Source organism: Haliotis asinina, chromosome 13 (assembly GCF_037392515.1).
Source record: "Haliotis asinina isolate JCU_RB_2024 chromosome 13, JCU_Hal_asi_v2, whole genome shotgun sequence".
NCBI lineage: Eukaryota > Metazoa > Mollusca > Gastropoda > Lepetellida > Haliotidae > Haliotis > Haliotis asinina.
The window spans coordinates 16,614,629-16,630,739 of NC_090292.1; positions in this window are offsets into that span (position 1 = coordinate 16,614,629).

Here is a 16,111-nt window from a genome sequence, read left to right on the forward strand (position 1 = left end):
TCCAGTGATCAACAACATGAGCATCGATGTGCGCAGTTGGGAACCAATGACATGTGTCAACCAAGTCAGCGATCCTGACCACCCGATCCCGTCAGTCGCCTCTTACTACAGGCATAGTCGCCTTTTATGGCAAGCAGGGGTTGCTTATATAACTAAGTGACGTATAAAAAGAATAAAGCTTCAGTCTTGGTTAAAAGGGGCACATTTTAGTCATACCCCTCACAAAAAATTAAGCAGCACGTATACATACTCAATAATACATCTTGCTTTTTGTGAGGAGTATATAATGAATTAATATTAATGAAAGCATTTGAATAAGAATTAGTCATTGTTTAACGTATTCCCCTTACGTCAAACGTTGCGTTATCACGTGTTTGTTTCAAGGCCCCTTTACAGATCTTTCCCTTCAGAAAGGTCGTTGGCTTGTCTGGTGATAGAAGCTGACAGATGTATCCATGTCGGGTATTACAAGATGCCGACAACCACTCCATACCAATCAGTGATGCACGCATTTTGACACATTTTCCATGACGACCCCTTGTTAAACCCATTCTTTCTTCCAAAGACCACTTGGTGTAGGTAGGGGTATGCCCGTCTAGCCACAGCCATGTGTTGTTATTGCACAGATCTCGCAACCCAATCCAGACCTCGACTGAAACAGGACAGTCAACATTAGTATAATGTAAGCTGTCAAAACCGGCATCTGTCCAGTCTGGAAATCTCAGCCCCAACATGGCTTGTACATAAATCATCAGCTCTACAACATGGCACATTGTCTAAACTAGAATATTTCTTCAGTCCCAATGAGTGGCGGTTTATACAGCTTCTGCTTAACTCCAGTTATCTCCACATGGCTTAACACCTCAAAAATCCTGGAAGGCATACCTCGGCGCCTAATGTACGAAGTTTATTGTGTGCAAATGGATATTCCTATGTTTGGCTGGTTTACAAGTGTATATATATACAAGTATATATACAAGTATATATCATAATGCTTCATCTTTTCTTGAGCTCTATAAATAAGTATAGGTATCCCTTCTACAACCAAAAATATATAAAACATCGCTAAAGGATAGAGACCTGAGAAGAACCATCTGTAAAATGAGAATATCACTCCACGATTTTCCCAAAGAGGAAAAGGCGGGAGAAAGCTGTAAATCAATAAGATACAATTAGTCCTCATTGCTATTGTGGTAGGGAAGATGAGCTTCATGTATTACTTGTCTGTATTCATCTCAGGAATAGATTCTGGCCAAAGAATTCTGTCACTGCCACTCAGAGTATGGCAAGTTTTTGTTCAATCTGTTATATTATTACATGTGTTTAATACAAGGTCACGAACATGACCTAGCTGTATGCTGTGGCCAAAGCACTGGATAAACTTGATTGGTTGGTTGGTTGGTTAATTTGGAAACCCTTTCGGGGCTCTGGTCCCTTTGAATTATAAATCGACCAAATGGAGAAAGACTGACAAATATGGTTTGCTACACAGTTCTTACCAAACAAATATACTGAGGGAAAAAACAAGACCTCACATGAAAGTTCTAGTGATCCTTATGTTTTTCAGGTCTCGTCACAAGTTGCTAAGAAACATTGGAAAATACAAAGGAACACTTGTCCTTTCATGCGGTCCCTTATTTTTTTTCCTTCAGCATATATATCTAGTATACTTTTTTCAATTCCTCATGCATCATGTCATGGACTGAACTTGAAACGTGGATTCAAGAGCTACAAAAAAATAAACAACGGAATTATACTTTAAGTATTGCCTTGTCCACCGAAATACATACAACTAGCCATGGATTCAAAAATTCCATTGCACGTCGCCCGGGACAAGTCAGTTTTCATTTCGGGCAATCGAATAATGGTATCTCACTTGCCCTTGGTCTACTATTTCCAACTGTGGTTTCAAACTGCAAATATACTTTGATATCACTTTACATCTGCTCATAATGTAGCTATTAAATTTCGCAAAATTAATGTAAACATTAACATCAAACATTGTGTCCTGAAAATCAGGTCAAGTGGTAAATTAATATAGGAACAAGTTACTTTCATGCAATCACTCACCCTGCGCCCAGTGGCTTTTAAAGCATTTTTGAATCCCTGCTAGTTTATACAAAGTTACATCTATTGCTCTAGAAATACAAATGGCTTTGAAGATACTTTTCAAAAAGTAGGGAATAATCAGTTCCTAGGTGTGCCTCTAGCAAATGCCAATGTATATAAGAAAAAGTAATATATATCTATACAGATGAAACCTTTCCAAAGGAATGGAATAAATATTCACAATACCCCTTTCTCGACATCGTCTGTTTCCCCTTGACTTCGTCATTTGCATTTTGTCATTCTTGTAAATCCAATATTTCCTACTTATTTGGAATGGTAGACTTTGCTAAAAAATGGAATCCTGTTTCAAGTTCTGGACGTACACATGGCTTTGTTTACTTTGCAATAAAAAAAACGAAATCATGTCAGCAAGTTTGCCGGTTTGGTTGACACGCATCATCGTATACCATCTGTGTAGACCGATGCTCTCGATATCACTGGATTGTCTGATCCAGATTCAGTTATTTACAGACTGCCACCACATAGGTGGAATAGGACTGATTGCGGCGTAAAAGTAAACTCACTCACTACCCAATGCACAGTCGGATACCTAGTATTTTGTTGTCGTGAACATTACAATACTCCACTTGGCAGAGACAATGAGATGATAACGTGAACACACCTCTTCTTAGCGTATCCAGAGGGTTGAAGAGCTTCATTGCGTGTGCCAATGTTGCTTTATCGTCAACTTTGACCAGCTGACCTCGGTCACGCTCACACATTTTATTTGCACCATCCCAACTTGCTGCATCATTCATCCTTTTAATATAGATCGTCTCACGTCCAACTGTACATCTACGGTAATCTTTTGTAAGTTCTACAACAAGAAAGATTTCGAATATTAACGAATAACACATGCATGAGGTCAATCTGCAAAGGATTCTGGGATTGTCTTCATCCACAGGCACACCGTAGCGCAAATGGGGTTGCGCAGCATAGTTAATATGACAGGTCTTTTGTTATGCGCGCGAAGTGAGCAAAATTTAGCAAGGTAATGACCTCGCTTCGGATCGAAGAAACTTTTTCAGATCAAAATAACATATCGCCACCATCAACCCAGTGAAGAAATGGGTGTATACCTTTGATAGTGGCGATATTTTATTTTCACATGAAAAATATTTTTCGAGCCGAAGCGAGGAAAGTACGTTGCCAACCTTTGGCTCGCATGCAGGAAGACTGATCACTTTCTGTATGTTGCGCAACTACAGTTTGCCTATGCTTCATTAGGCCAGGGAGCCTATATAGAGTATCCCTGATTAGGCCTACCAAAGATAACTTTCCCAATGTGCAGAAAAACGCAGACAAACCCACACTGATCGTGGTTTCTCGATACTGAAACAGTAAAACCGGCACCTTTAAATTGCTAAAACTGGATTAAATAAACCGAAAAGTCCGCATATTCGATTTTGTGCATGCGCAGATGTAAGAGGAAGTTCTCGATCGCATGTTGCCATTTTCTAGTTTAAACAAAAGTTACATTCCCTTTCAAAAGTATGTGCACACTTAATTTGTTTCCTTTCCATTGGTATGAAATGATTGAGGGTAATTGTTTCGACACATTTTGACAGTTTAATAGCGAGGTAATATTTATGTTACTCTTTATGTTTACATTGCTATTTCCACGATTAATGTGGACGTTTCTGCGTTTTCCTGCACAAAAACCTTGCAAAATGGAACAGCCCCTACTTTTTAATGGTATATATCAGTGTTTATTTTAGGAATATCAGGCGAACCCAAGTGCTATGTGTGAAACTTGCAGATATATTTGTGAAACATTAATAGCCACCTGTGCCTAAAATACAATAACAGAACAGACTTCATACATATAACACTCCTCTTCCCTGCCGTCCAAAGTCCCCCTTTCCCAGAACGGACTGACCTTAGAAAAACCGGTGGGTCAAGACCCCTAAAAGCTTACCCTTAGTCCAACCATTTCGTTTCCCCTCGGCCGGTGGATGTTTCCCTGTGTTTTTCTCTTGCAAAGGTCCCGTTGGGTAACTCCCAACACAGTCGGGACAAATGTTCTTTAAAGAATCTTTGACACCTTGAAGGGAAGATTCTATTGTCACTAAGAGCGTGCATGTAGGTACAGGGGAAACCCTTGATTATTGACAAGAACATGAAAAATGTACCAGGCGTCTGAAAACAGTACGAGCAAGCATGCCGCACTAACTGCACCTAGCACACACACGTGCAAAGGCAGGTCAATGGTGCATCTGTGAATATCACAGCACCATCTGGTTCATGTAAAAATAGGAAATGGTAGCGGAAAGATATCACTGATGAGTCATCTTATCATTCTATCGATAAAACTTTTTGAAAGTTTTATTCAAAGCCTTGAATGCTGTAAGATTGATCAAACAAGCATTTGAAACGGTCCGGTTTATGCTGAACTGTACCTGGAAAGCTGTGCAGAAGACTGCTTGAATATCTCTGCACGTAAAGCTAAAACTGAAGTCACACAGTTTATTTACAGTTTGGTTTGGTTTATGTTTAGTTTGTTAGTTAATAACTATGACAACAGCACAAAACAACTTACCCGCTACACATTTTACGCCCTCAGTTCTACTCCGATGAAGCCGAGAATGCACCACGCATGTTGTGGTCTTTGATTCGTATATAGTCCGGCACTTGGAATAAAATATATACAAGTTAAGGTTATAGAGTGTTATGCACTCCCTCATATACAACGGCCTCTGTCCATTTCCCAAGCACCTGACATCTGTGAGACCAGCAACATAAACTATTAAAACTTATTGGTTCCCTCATGCAAAAGGTTTTCACCAAGCACCCAGCATGTAGAGCTGGAAATTATATGCGTTCACAATATAAAATGTTATTTTTTCCGGCTACCTGATTGGTCTAGAGGCGGTCACCTGACCGTCGACAGAAAGCATATTGACTCCAACTAAGGTCCGACCAAAAGTAATACTGACTTGAGTTACTCTGACGTCAAGCTATGACGTCAATCTATTCATGGTTCCGACCGATCGCCCGTCCACCAATCAGATCGCGTTTTTCCATCACCGCGGGATAGCTTGTTGCTCTGGCGCCATTAGGTTCGCCAAGCTTTCGGTTGTTGTTGATAATGGGGAAACGGTGTGCATGGGGAACTTGCAGTTCTGATGGGAGATATCAAGACTTCATTCAATTTCCGAAACCAAAAGACCCGTTTGGAAACCGTTTTTGTGTCGTTATTGTGAGGGAGTCGGGCTTGTTGAAGACCCCATCATCGGCTGAATACCAGCATCAACAAACTAAGATATGAGTCTTCAAAGGTATATTTAATCATTACCCTTGAAATAATTGTCAAAAGGGGAAGATTTCGATAAGGTCTACTGGAATTATAACATGTCTATGCTTGAATTACATATTACTTTTTTCAATATACAGGGATGTGCCATAAGTATTGCAACAAACGCATTAGCAGTGAAAGCCACGGAAATATTTGCCGCAAATAAAAGCCTCTGTTTGGAAAACCACTGAATGTTTTCCTGTAGAATTTGGAGTGATCATATTTGAGAGGCTGCTTCTTCGTATGACACCGTTTTTTTATGTTTTTGTTTATGTCCTTCGCGTGACTGACTGGAGGGCAAAAAGAATTGATAACTGAATTACATCAGAAAGGTTTGAAAAATAGTAAGATTGCAGAATTGCTAGCTCTTCACAGGTCAACTATTGGACGAATTTTGAAAAAGTTTGGCAACGGTGAAAGCTTAGAAAACAAGCCTCGAAATGGTCAGCCTCGTATGACTGGCTTGAGGGGTAACAGGAGACCATCGCGTTGTTCGTCAGAATAGGAGACGTTCTCTGACAGATGTAACGGAACAATTTAATTCTCAACATTACAATCAAGTTTCTTGAAGGACAATTCAGAGACATTTACATCATGCTGGCATTAAAAAACGAAAGATAAGAAAGGTTATCACCATTTCACAGGTCAACCGTCAGAAGCGTTTCAGATGGTGTAGGGGTAAATTGATGTGGGGACTTGATAGGTGGAAGAAAGTATTGTTCACTGATGAAACACAAGTTGTTTGGGGAAAAAGTAAAATTATTTCTGTTTGGAGAAAGGCCGACGAAATGTGGAGACCGGAATGCCTAAACGTCTTGAAATGTCCTGTCACGGCGAGTGTAATCTTTTGGGGATGTATTAGTTACAATGGTGTTGGCGTACTGACTCCAGTCGAGGGAAATATCAACTCTGGCAAGTATATTGATGTACTGAATACCAATATGTTGCCTGTTGTAGCTAAAGAATTCGGAGACGGCCCCTGGATATATCAAGATGACAATGCGCCTGTACACCGATCGCGTAAGACCACTTCCTGGAAAACTTATGAGTGAGTGAGTGAGTTTAGTTTTACGTCGCACTTAGCAATATTCCAGCTATATGGCGACGGTCTGTAAATAATCGAGTCTGGACCAGACAATCCAGTGATCAACAACATGAGCATCGATCTGCGCAATGGGGAACCGATGACGTGTGTCAATCAAGTCAGCTAGTCTGACCACCCGATCCCGTTAGTCGCCTCTTACCACAAGCATAGTCACCTTTTATGGCAAGCATGGGTTGCTGAAGGCCTATTCTACCCCGGGACCTTCACGGGTTGGAAAACTTATGATAACATCCCAGAAATGCACTGGCCTGCACAATCCCCGGACATTAATATAATAGAAAATGTGCGGAGATGTGTAAAAATTAAACTTCAGAAACCCTGTGAAAATGTCAACTCCCGTGAGGATTTAATAACTGCTGTACAGCAAATCTGGGCTACTCTTCAACAAGTGTACATTCGGAGTTTATACCAGTCGATCCCAAAGAGAATTCGAAGTGTTATAATCCAGAAGGGTTTTATTACCAAATATTAACAAGTTACGATAAGCCACTGCTTCTGTTTTTATTCTACGACGTATTTTTGTTTAGCCCGTTTGGCTCAACGCTGGTGACGTCAGCCATGTTTGTTGCAATACTTATGGCGCGTCACTGTAGATCTATTGCATGTAAGCCTACTGACAGCTAGCGAAGCATATCAAATATTAATTTTGTTTTGTTTGATATTCGATTATATTTTTTTTTTCAATTTTAATCTCTATCCTTAGAAGCAGATTTTCAATGATTCATTTGGGAAGTTGTTATTATGATCAATAAATATATATATGTTGAATTGTCAAGTTGAGGTACTGCCAGCAGATAGTGTGCTTCTGCGTCATATTAGCAAAATCAATTTTTGACTTTGCACACTTTAAACATATGTGATAAATTCTAGAATGCCTATAAGAGTTGTTTAAATGTTTTTTTATGCTCCCATCACAGACTTTACTATTATTTGAAAAAAGGTTTGCTAATGTGAAAAACACCGATATGTGAGAAACAATACCACACAACAAAAGAATGGTACATCATCTATTTTTATTTTGTCGTCCCTTGTCTGTGTATGATGATTTTATTCACCCCCAAATTTGGAAAAAGAAAAAAAAAATTAATGCATTAATTGAGCTATCTAAAATAATGTAACCCAGTTTTTAATAGGTGTGATAATAACAGCATATGAAAAAATTCATGCAACATAAGACAAAAAAATAACAACACAAACTTAATGGAGGCTGATATGAGGTACGCTTAAAATGTTTGACCTCAAAATTATGCAGCTAAAATTACATTATTAAATAATTTGATGCATGTGAAGAAAATTGATCTGTATTGTTATATATTTACACATTACACATTATATATGTAAATATTGTTACATATTTACTACAAATAAATATTGACACATAAATTCAGAAATTGTTTGTCTGAAATTTTGATTACAAAATGCCATTTAGAAAGTGGTCAAATGTAACATGTATTATTTGGGATTGCACTTTCTTAGTGAAGTGTCAAACTGAGTACAGGCATTTGATTTCAGTAATTCTGTTGTCCTGTTCAGGACAACATATTTTGCAATCAGGAGAGGCTCCAAGGAGGCAGAAATTATCGTTGAATACTAGTCCACTCTCATCTAGATGGGTTGAGTCTTTGTGTTCTAGATATCTCTTCTTGGCCTCTGCTGTGTTCTTCTTCCTATAGGAAAGAGATGCTGAGTGGATAGATGTATATGGAAATACTTTTGAAAAAAGGTAGTGCAGGTTTCTTCTTTCTATAACCTTCCCCAAATTGGAAACTGTAAGGCGATTAGATCTCATCTCTTTCCAAAACCAACTCTCCGTCTGTCCTTTTGTCTCATCCTCTACTTTCCCAAGATCTGTAAGTTGATACTGGGCATTAAGATCTTCATACCTAGGGGGGAATTCTACGGGTCACACTTTTGGAAACTTGATAGGGGCACACATACTTGATACTGCAGGCGATCTCTGCTTTATCCTGAAAATGAGAAATTAAATAAATAGAACTAATAACTTTAAGCACTGACACATTCTTCTGATGTATTTCATTCCAAATTACTTATTAGTCTCTTATTTTTCAGTCATCACTCCACCTGAGCAACACCAGACAGTCCAAATTCAGAATCTGAGATCCCAGGTAAAAGATCAGGGGCAACAGATCAAGGACCTGAAGAAAACTGTGAAAGAGAAAGACAAGGAAATTGTAGAGCTGAGGGAAGAACTTAAGAAATGTTAAAGATGTAATGTGACCAGTGTCTTAGAGGGATCAGGAAAACTCAAGGGTTTGTCAAATACTACGCAGGCATTACTGAAGTCAGGTTTCTTGACTTATTGGTCTTCCGTCTGCCAAGTTTTGATGCATCACATTTGCAGTATGGGAAAGGTCACCATGAAATTAGGTCTTTATATATTACAGACTTGTTCCTGACTCTATGTCCACTGTGCCACGGTTTTTGGATTAAAAGACCTTGCTATGTGTTTTGATTTGTCACAATCAATTAGTGAAATATTTAATACCTGGACTGAACACACGTACTTTGAAGTGGGCCAATTAAGTACAATGTATATATGGCAACATACAAGTATGATTCTTTAAAATATGCCTGCAGAATTTAGAAAGGAATATCCATCGACCATGGTAATTATTGATGAGACAGAACTGAAAACTCAAGAACCCTGTGCTTACAGGTTACAATCACAGTGATACAGTGACTGTAAGTCAAGTACAACCTTAAAGTGTCTTGTTGGTTGTGACCCTTGTGGCTCATTGACATTTGTTTCTGAATTGTTTTACCGGTTCATGTTCAGATAAGCTTTAACTGATCAATCACTTGTTTCACTCTTCTCAAAAGATGTTTTCATACTTGAACCATCTTAAGCCAAAATAGGCAACATATGTATAATTGAATTGTCCATTCTGAAGCCAGTAAAGGGTGTAGTTTTGTACAGATGATAAGAATATATGTTGTTGCATACTGTCATATGCATGTGAAATAAACCTAATTTCATTTTCATGAAATGTTAGACTTGTTACTACAAACAAGATTTAACGATTGTAATGCTGTGTCTGTTTAGAGGAACATGATCCAAATTCTCATAGATTAAAATATTACCTGATATGAAAAGACTGATCCCAGCTGGACATCTCGAGTGGAGTGTTTACAGTGGGAGCATCTCTCTGTAACATGTACTGCAGTGGGAAGCCCTCAGGCTCCTGTGGCACTCAGCTGTCAGCATTGCTGACATTTGGAAGTCAGCAACAATTAATATTCTTCCAAATTAATTCATCTGACGAATCGTCATCATACATAGAGTTTCTGAAAATTACAAAATTAATCCTTAGTTCAGTGCGTGTATACTCTTTATAGACCACTAAGACCAACTTTTATATTGCACCTGTTTTCGTGATTAAGTGCAGTTATGAAAATTCAAAAGTGACAAATTTGAAAATCTAAAAGTATTTTCAAAACATCCATACCTTGTGTTAAAATCAATCACTTGGTTGATTGGCACTGGACTGATCTTGTTGCCCCTGGATATCTGCCACAGTTGAATGAGTATGGTGCACCTGTGTTGTTCAGGAACATGTGTGAAATTGTGAAGCTTCAAGTCCTGAAGTGTCTTCACAAGGCCAATGATGCGGGGACATCTTCCACCAAGACTAAACAAAAATGCATTCTGGTGCAATGAATCTAAAGAATTTTTTTATCAAAATGAAATAGTATTGCATCAAGAAAAACATCCAATCCAGTATCATGTTTCCACTAGATCCTAATTTTTGATGTTATTAGAATAATAATAAATTGTACATTCATGATTCTGTGCTAGGTGTGGTGTTTCGTTAATAAAGTTTACATCTCAAACCAGGCCTATGTGTATCATTTAGAGGATGATCGAAAAATGAGCAATTGAATTTTATGGACCGGTTTATGTCACCTACTGAATGGAAAAAAAGTTTCATTCTTGCTGATAGTATACGTAAATCCAAAAGTGTAAACGGTCGTGATATTTCTGCTGCCGAAATTCGATGGAACTAGAAATAAATCAAGATAACAGTCATAACCAGAAGAGCATATACACGATCATAACATTGTCAACAAGCGACAGTTTCTTGATGTATGTGACTTTGATTTTTAAGTGATTTCTGTGAGGAATTACCGATTTCTTATCAATGACATACTTACCCAGCTTTACAAAAATAGCTGTCAACAATCTTCTCGAAGCTTGTGTCAAGCCGCAAATGGAGGATATGCGAGCCCTAATATTCTTCAACATTGACCGCCAACACTTGGCATCAATGTCAGCGGTGTTGTCACGGCTCTAAACTCCTTTGTAATGGACATAACCCTGCGAGAAATAGTTCAAGCCTTTCTGTTCCGATTTCTGCGTTAAGTAGCGTGATCTGGCAAACATACAATAGATATTGTGTTCGGGACTGTTAACAGGCAATCAGTGACTGCAGGTGTATCCACCATTTTGACAGCTCAGCATCCGAAAGCTTGGGGAACGTAGCAACAGTAACCAAGGTGGGCGGAGCTTGGTGCGAATGTCGGAACCATGTATTGTTTACTTCTTCCTCGGTCAATATTACTTTTCGCGGGTCCATAAAAATAGGTACATCCATGTTTGGTGCTCAGTGTGTATAACACTTAGAAACTATTAGGAGAAAGTAGAATTGTTTTGAGTTGTGAATGGAAAGCAAACAGTTTACTTCAGTGCGACCTATTTGGCTCATCGGGACTTTTAAGAACAAAGAGGAAGAAACTAACACGCGGTACGTCACAATTTAATTCTGGACTCACAAACGTCCAGAAACTCTCCGCATGTGGCCACTCTCTGACAGTTGACAAGTAAAAAATAAACATGCAGCTGTTATGAATATGTGCTAAGTACGGAAGCGTATTAGGGCCACATTGTCTCCTAATTAGGAAGTGCTATATCGTACGTAGGAGATACCAAGTCTTACCGAGGAGATATTAAGGCCAACGTAGGAGATACTAAGTCCTACGCAGAAGATGCTATGTCCTACGTAGGAGATTGTGACACCCAAAACAAAAAGAATCATTGTGGCCCTTCTATGCATCCGTAGCTAAGGATGAAAAAAAAAAGAAAAAATTGAAATAAAAAAATTCGAAACCTCACATGCGCTTTCACACAGAATAAACACTTCACAATGCATTGTTCATGATAGATTTGGCTGATTCTATATAACAGTTTTACTTAAAACTAGAATTCTATGATGTTTCAGCAAAATGACAACCCGGAAATACATTAATTGCATGTATCACATGTGGTTGGGTAGCCTAGTGGTTACAGCGTTCGCTCGTCACGCCGAAGACCCATATACTCCCCATAAAGGGGCACGATGTGTAAAGCCCATTCCCGGTGTCCTTCGCTGTGATATTCCTGGAATATTGCTAAAAAGAGATGTAAAACTAAGTTCACTCACTCACTCACTCATTCTCATGTATGGATTGCTGTACAACGCCATTTCGGAGTGAGTGAGTTTAGTTTTACGCACTCAGCAATATTCCAGCTATGTGGCGGCGGTCTGTAAATAATCAAGTCTGGACCAGACAATCCAGTGATAAGCAGCATGAGCATCGATCGGCGCAAATGGGTCATTCATGTAAGCGAGGCTGACCTCCCAATCCCGTTAGTCGCCTCTTACCACAAGCATAGTCGCCTTTTATGGCAAGCATGGGTTGCTGAAGGCCTATTCCACCCCGGACCTTCACGGGTCGTAAATCACGCGGTTTAGGTGATGAATTTCATTACACATTAATCTCCCCGGTCTTTGGACAATCAACGAAATCAGGTGACTGACAAATATTTCAACGCAAAACCAAACCTTTTTAGATGAATGCACTTTTTAATAGTCGAAAACTAGGAAATCTAAAAAAAGTGTAAAACCATCATGTTCCTATCTAACATGAACAGTTGAATATTTTATTTAGATGTATGTTGTCAATGCTATCATTGGCCAATCTTGTACACCTACATATGACGATTTATGTAAAAAAAATATTGTACCTCTAACTGTGACCAACTGTGGAGATCGATGTTCATGCTTTTAATTACTGGATTGTTTAGTCCAGACTCGCTTATTTACAGACACATAGTCAGAATATTGGAGAGTGCGAGGTAAATCTAAACTCACTCACTCACTCACTCACTCACTCACTCTTGTCGCTGATTGCGGCCCGAGAGAAAATATTTTTCAGTTCAGATAGATGTTCCGGTCAAGTCCATAAGAATATACAGAGCAGGTCCCATCTATCCTAAATAATAAATAAATACCATATAATACCATACCATAAGTAATAGTTCCTAGTTAGATTCTTACTCTTGTTGATACTTCGAGAATTATCCAGTCGTCAGCAGCCTGAAGTCGATTTCTGCGAGTCACTTGACACAACAATGCTGCTGGCAAATAGATACAAGAAGAATTCCCTGTAACCCCGCAACAGAACTCCCGACACATCTCTACACCAATAGGATGAAGGACGTATCCTAGCAACGGCTTCATGGCGACGATAATGACCAGACTCGACCCACACCACATGCTTCCACCTGAAGAACCAAACAATATTTAATAATTTCATTTAGAGCAAATTCCTTTCACCTTGTGAATACTTAGCGCGATAGAGGAAGAATACCCAGGTCAATCGAATTTTAGTTATAGTTCCCTGTGGATACGTAATGAAGGTAAGAGGCCATGCTTTTAAGAGTCACATAATAGCATTACCCAACCGGGTACCCTTTCATTGCTGGTGAGAGTTAAGAAAGCGTTAAGTCACTTGCCATGTGTTGCGGTGTAGAGCAGGACCGGAGACCTAGAGGTTAAGGGTTCTGCTGTCGAGCACTTTCCCAACCGAGGAATCTCAACGACTAGTGAATTTTAACATTATTTGAATCGCTGCCAATACACGTCTGTGTCGCTGTGTATGGATCACGTATAAAAAGGGTTTCCATAGCAAGCTATACATCTTTCCTTTCGTGGAAATCAATGCAGGCCAACATAACTGCATTCTTTTAACTGATCATATTTTCTTTGTGTTACCAGTTCCTCTTTTCATTGTGGAGTCAGTATTCCGCCTATACAATTCTGAATAACGTATCCATGGTTATCCAGGAACCAACCGATCCATGGGAGATGCTGATAATCAACACCAGTAATCAAATCCTAGACTAATGCCTAATCTCTGAATATAGATAACGTTGATACAAGAAAACCCGTATAAATTGTAAAGGATCCCCTAGGAGACCAGAGGAATTCTATAGTTGCTTCATTTTGGGCTTTAGCATTGCAGAGAGGGCTTGGAAGTGGGGAAAGTATTATGGTTCAGGGACTGAGTGAGACTAATTAAATCCTTGCTGCCCGACTCAAAACAAACCTACGCTTTGTTTTGTTGTGAGGAATATAAAGCTGGAAGTCGATATCCTGTCAGTATATTCTAGTCGGTGCCACACAGACGGGTGAGTGATATCATGAGCATTCTCAAATTATCGTTTTTGGTCACAATATTTTTCATGCGATCGACAATAGGTCTGACTGAGTGTTTTCGAAACCTCTGGATGCATTCACTGCAACAGATTTGTTTGACTTTTTCAACAGTGGCATGCACTTGTGGCATGACGTTCTATCAAAATTTAACATAATTAACTGTTCATTTGAATGTGTTGAATTTTCATAAATGCACTTACTTGTGTTCCTTAGGAAAAAAAACATAGTGCGCATTTTTAAAAAAAGTACTTGATACCGTCTGGCTTACAAGACGCTGGCAGAAGCTATTACAGTATACTCTAAGTGGATGAGTTGGGGGCATGTACGGACTTATTTGGCTTAAGTTTTAAGAACTGAGACTTTCTGAAGTCTTTAACGTCACAAAGAAAATATACTCCACATTGGTTTATGATTGATTTTAGACTACAATTTTACTGAAAACTAAACGTAGTATTAGTTTATTTCGTTACACTCCACCACTGAGTCTAACAAAACCTAGTAGAAGGTCGCGTCAGGTAACCTTTAAGCGACCAGTGACCGTCCAACCAAACGCGAGACAGTTAAATAGATTTAACTAATCACGCAACGGCTACTATTTAGGGATCGGGGGGACTTGCAAAATATTCAGGTCACTGACACAGATTTCTCCACAATAAAAAATCCGCATATAACACAATTATTTTACCTGCAGTATATACGCTTTGGGGTTTCTGTTGACATGGTTACTATTAGCTAATATTTCTGCAAGATGACATCCTTGAATATTGCCAAAAACACTATTTTCAGCAACTGTTTCCTCACCGTTGCCATGGTTGTACGTACGCCGTGTGCATCACCCGGAAGCGAACGTACGCTATATAGCATTCGGAATCGTTCGGGTATGAACCTTTTCGAGATAAAAAGTTCAAAGTTATGTGCCAATGTCTACTTTCGCGATTTGGTAAGCTGTGTTCTGATTGGTCAATCTCAGAGGTTACCTGACGCGACCTCCCATAAGGTTTTGTTAGACTCAGTGGTGGAGTGTAACGAAATACACTGAGACTAAGTTTACTTAGACTGGCTAGTGATGATACCAGGTGTCCGTGAGAAGGTGGGGGTGTCCTGGGCCTATATTTTCGAAACTGTTTTAGCGCTAAGATAGCCGCAAGTGCTACAGATTAACATTAACTTACGACGATCTTTGTGCTAAGAGAACTCCGAAAATCATCCGTCACAAATACATGCAAAGACTCGTCAATATTTCACCTGAAATAATCTGGGAACGCATGGTATAAGTCAAAATAGGGAATTAGATCGGACGTCAGTTTGGTCACTGATGCATCGAATTTCGAAATGTCCTTCAAGTGACTGCTACAAAAATTCTTGAAATCTTCACGGGGGCCTTGAATGTCGTAACCTTCATCGTACATCTACTGAACAAGAGTGGCATGACGCACTTTAAAATTTTGGTGAAAAAAGCACCATCCCCTTAATTCCTGCTGTGCAGTTCTTCCTATGATACCATAGGTCATTATCCTAAACGGCTCCTTGTCGGAGAATATACTGTTCCAATTTGAAATCATCACAGGGTTGAAGTAGCAATCAGTGCCGGTATTGGCATACAAGCGATATGATACACCACGATGCTAAAATTGTAGTCATGACGACATACTGCCAAAGTATTGTGCCGAATCACGATTTAAGGAGGGCGATACGATAGGTATCGTGATACTAAAACTTTTCATTCTAACACCAATCATAAAACAATTTAAGATCAAAACAAAAGCCATTTTAACCTATTTCATAAAATTCAGCCAGTGTTGTTCATTGTTCACCAGTGTTGTTCAATGTTCATTCGCAAACGACATAATTAAGTTGTAGCTGTAGTGGCAGTGCTGATGTAGTTGTGTAGTTGTAGTGGCAGTGTCGCTGTAGTTGCGTAGTTGTGTAGCTGTAGTGGCAGTGCTGATGTAGTTGTGTAGTTGTGTAGCTGTAGTGGCAGTGCTGATGTAGTTGTGTAGCTGTAGTGGCAGTGCTGATGTAGTTGTGCAGCTGTAGTGGCAGTGCTGATGTAGTTGTGTAGCTGTAGTGGTAGTGCTGATGTAGTTGTGTAGCTGTAGTGGTAGT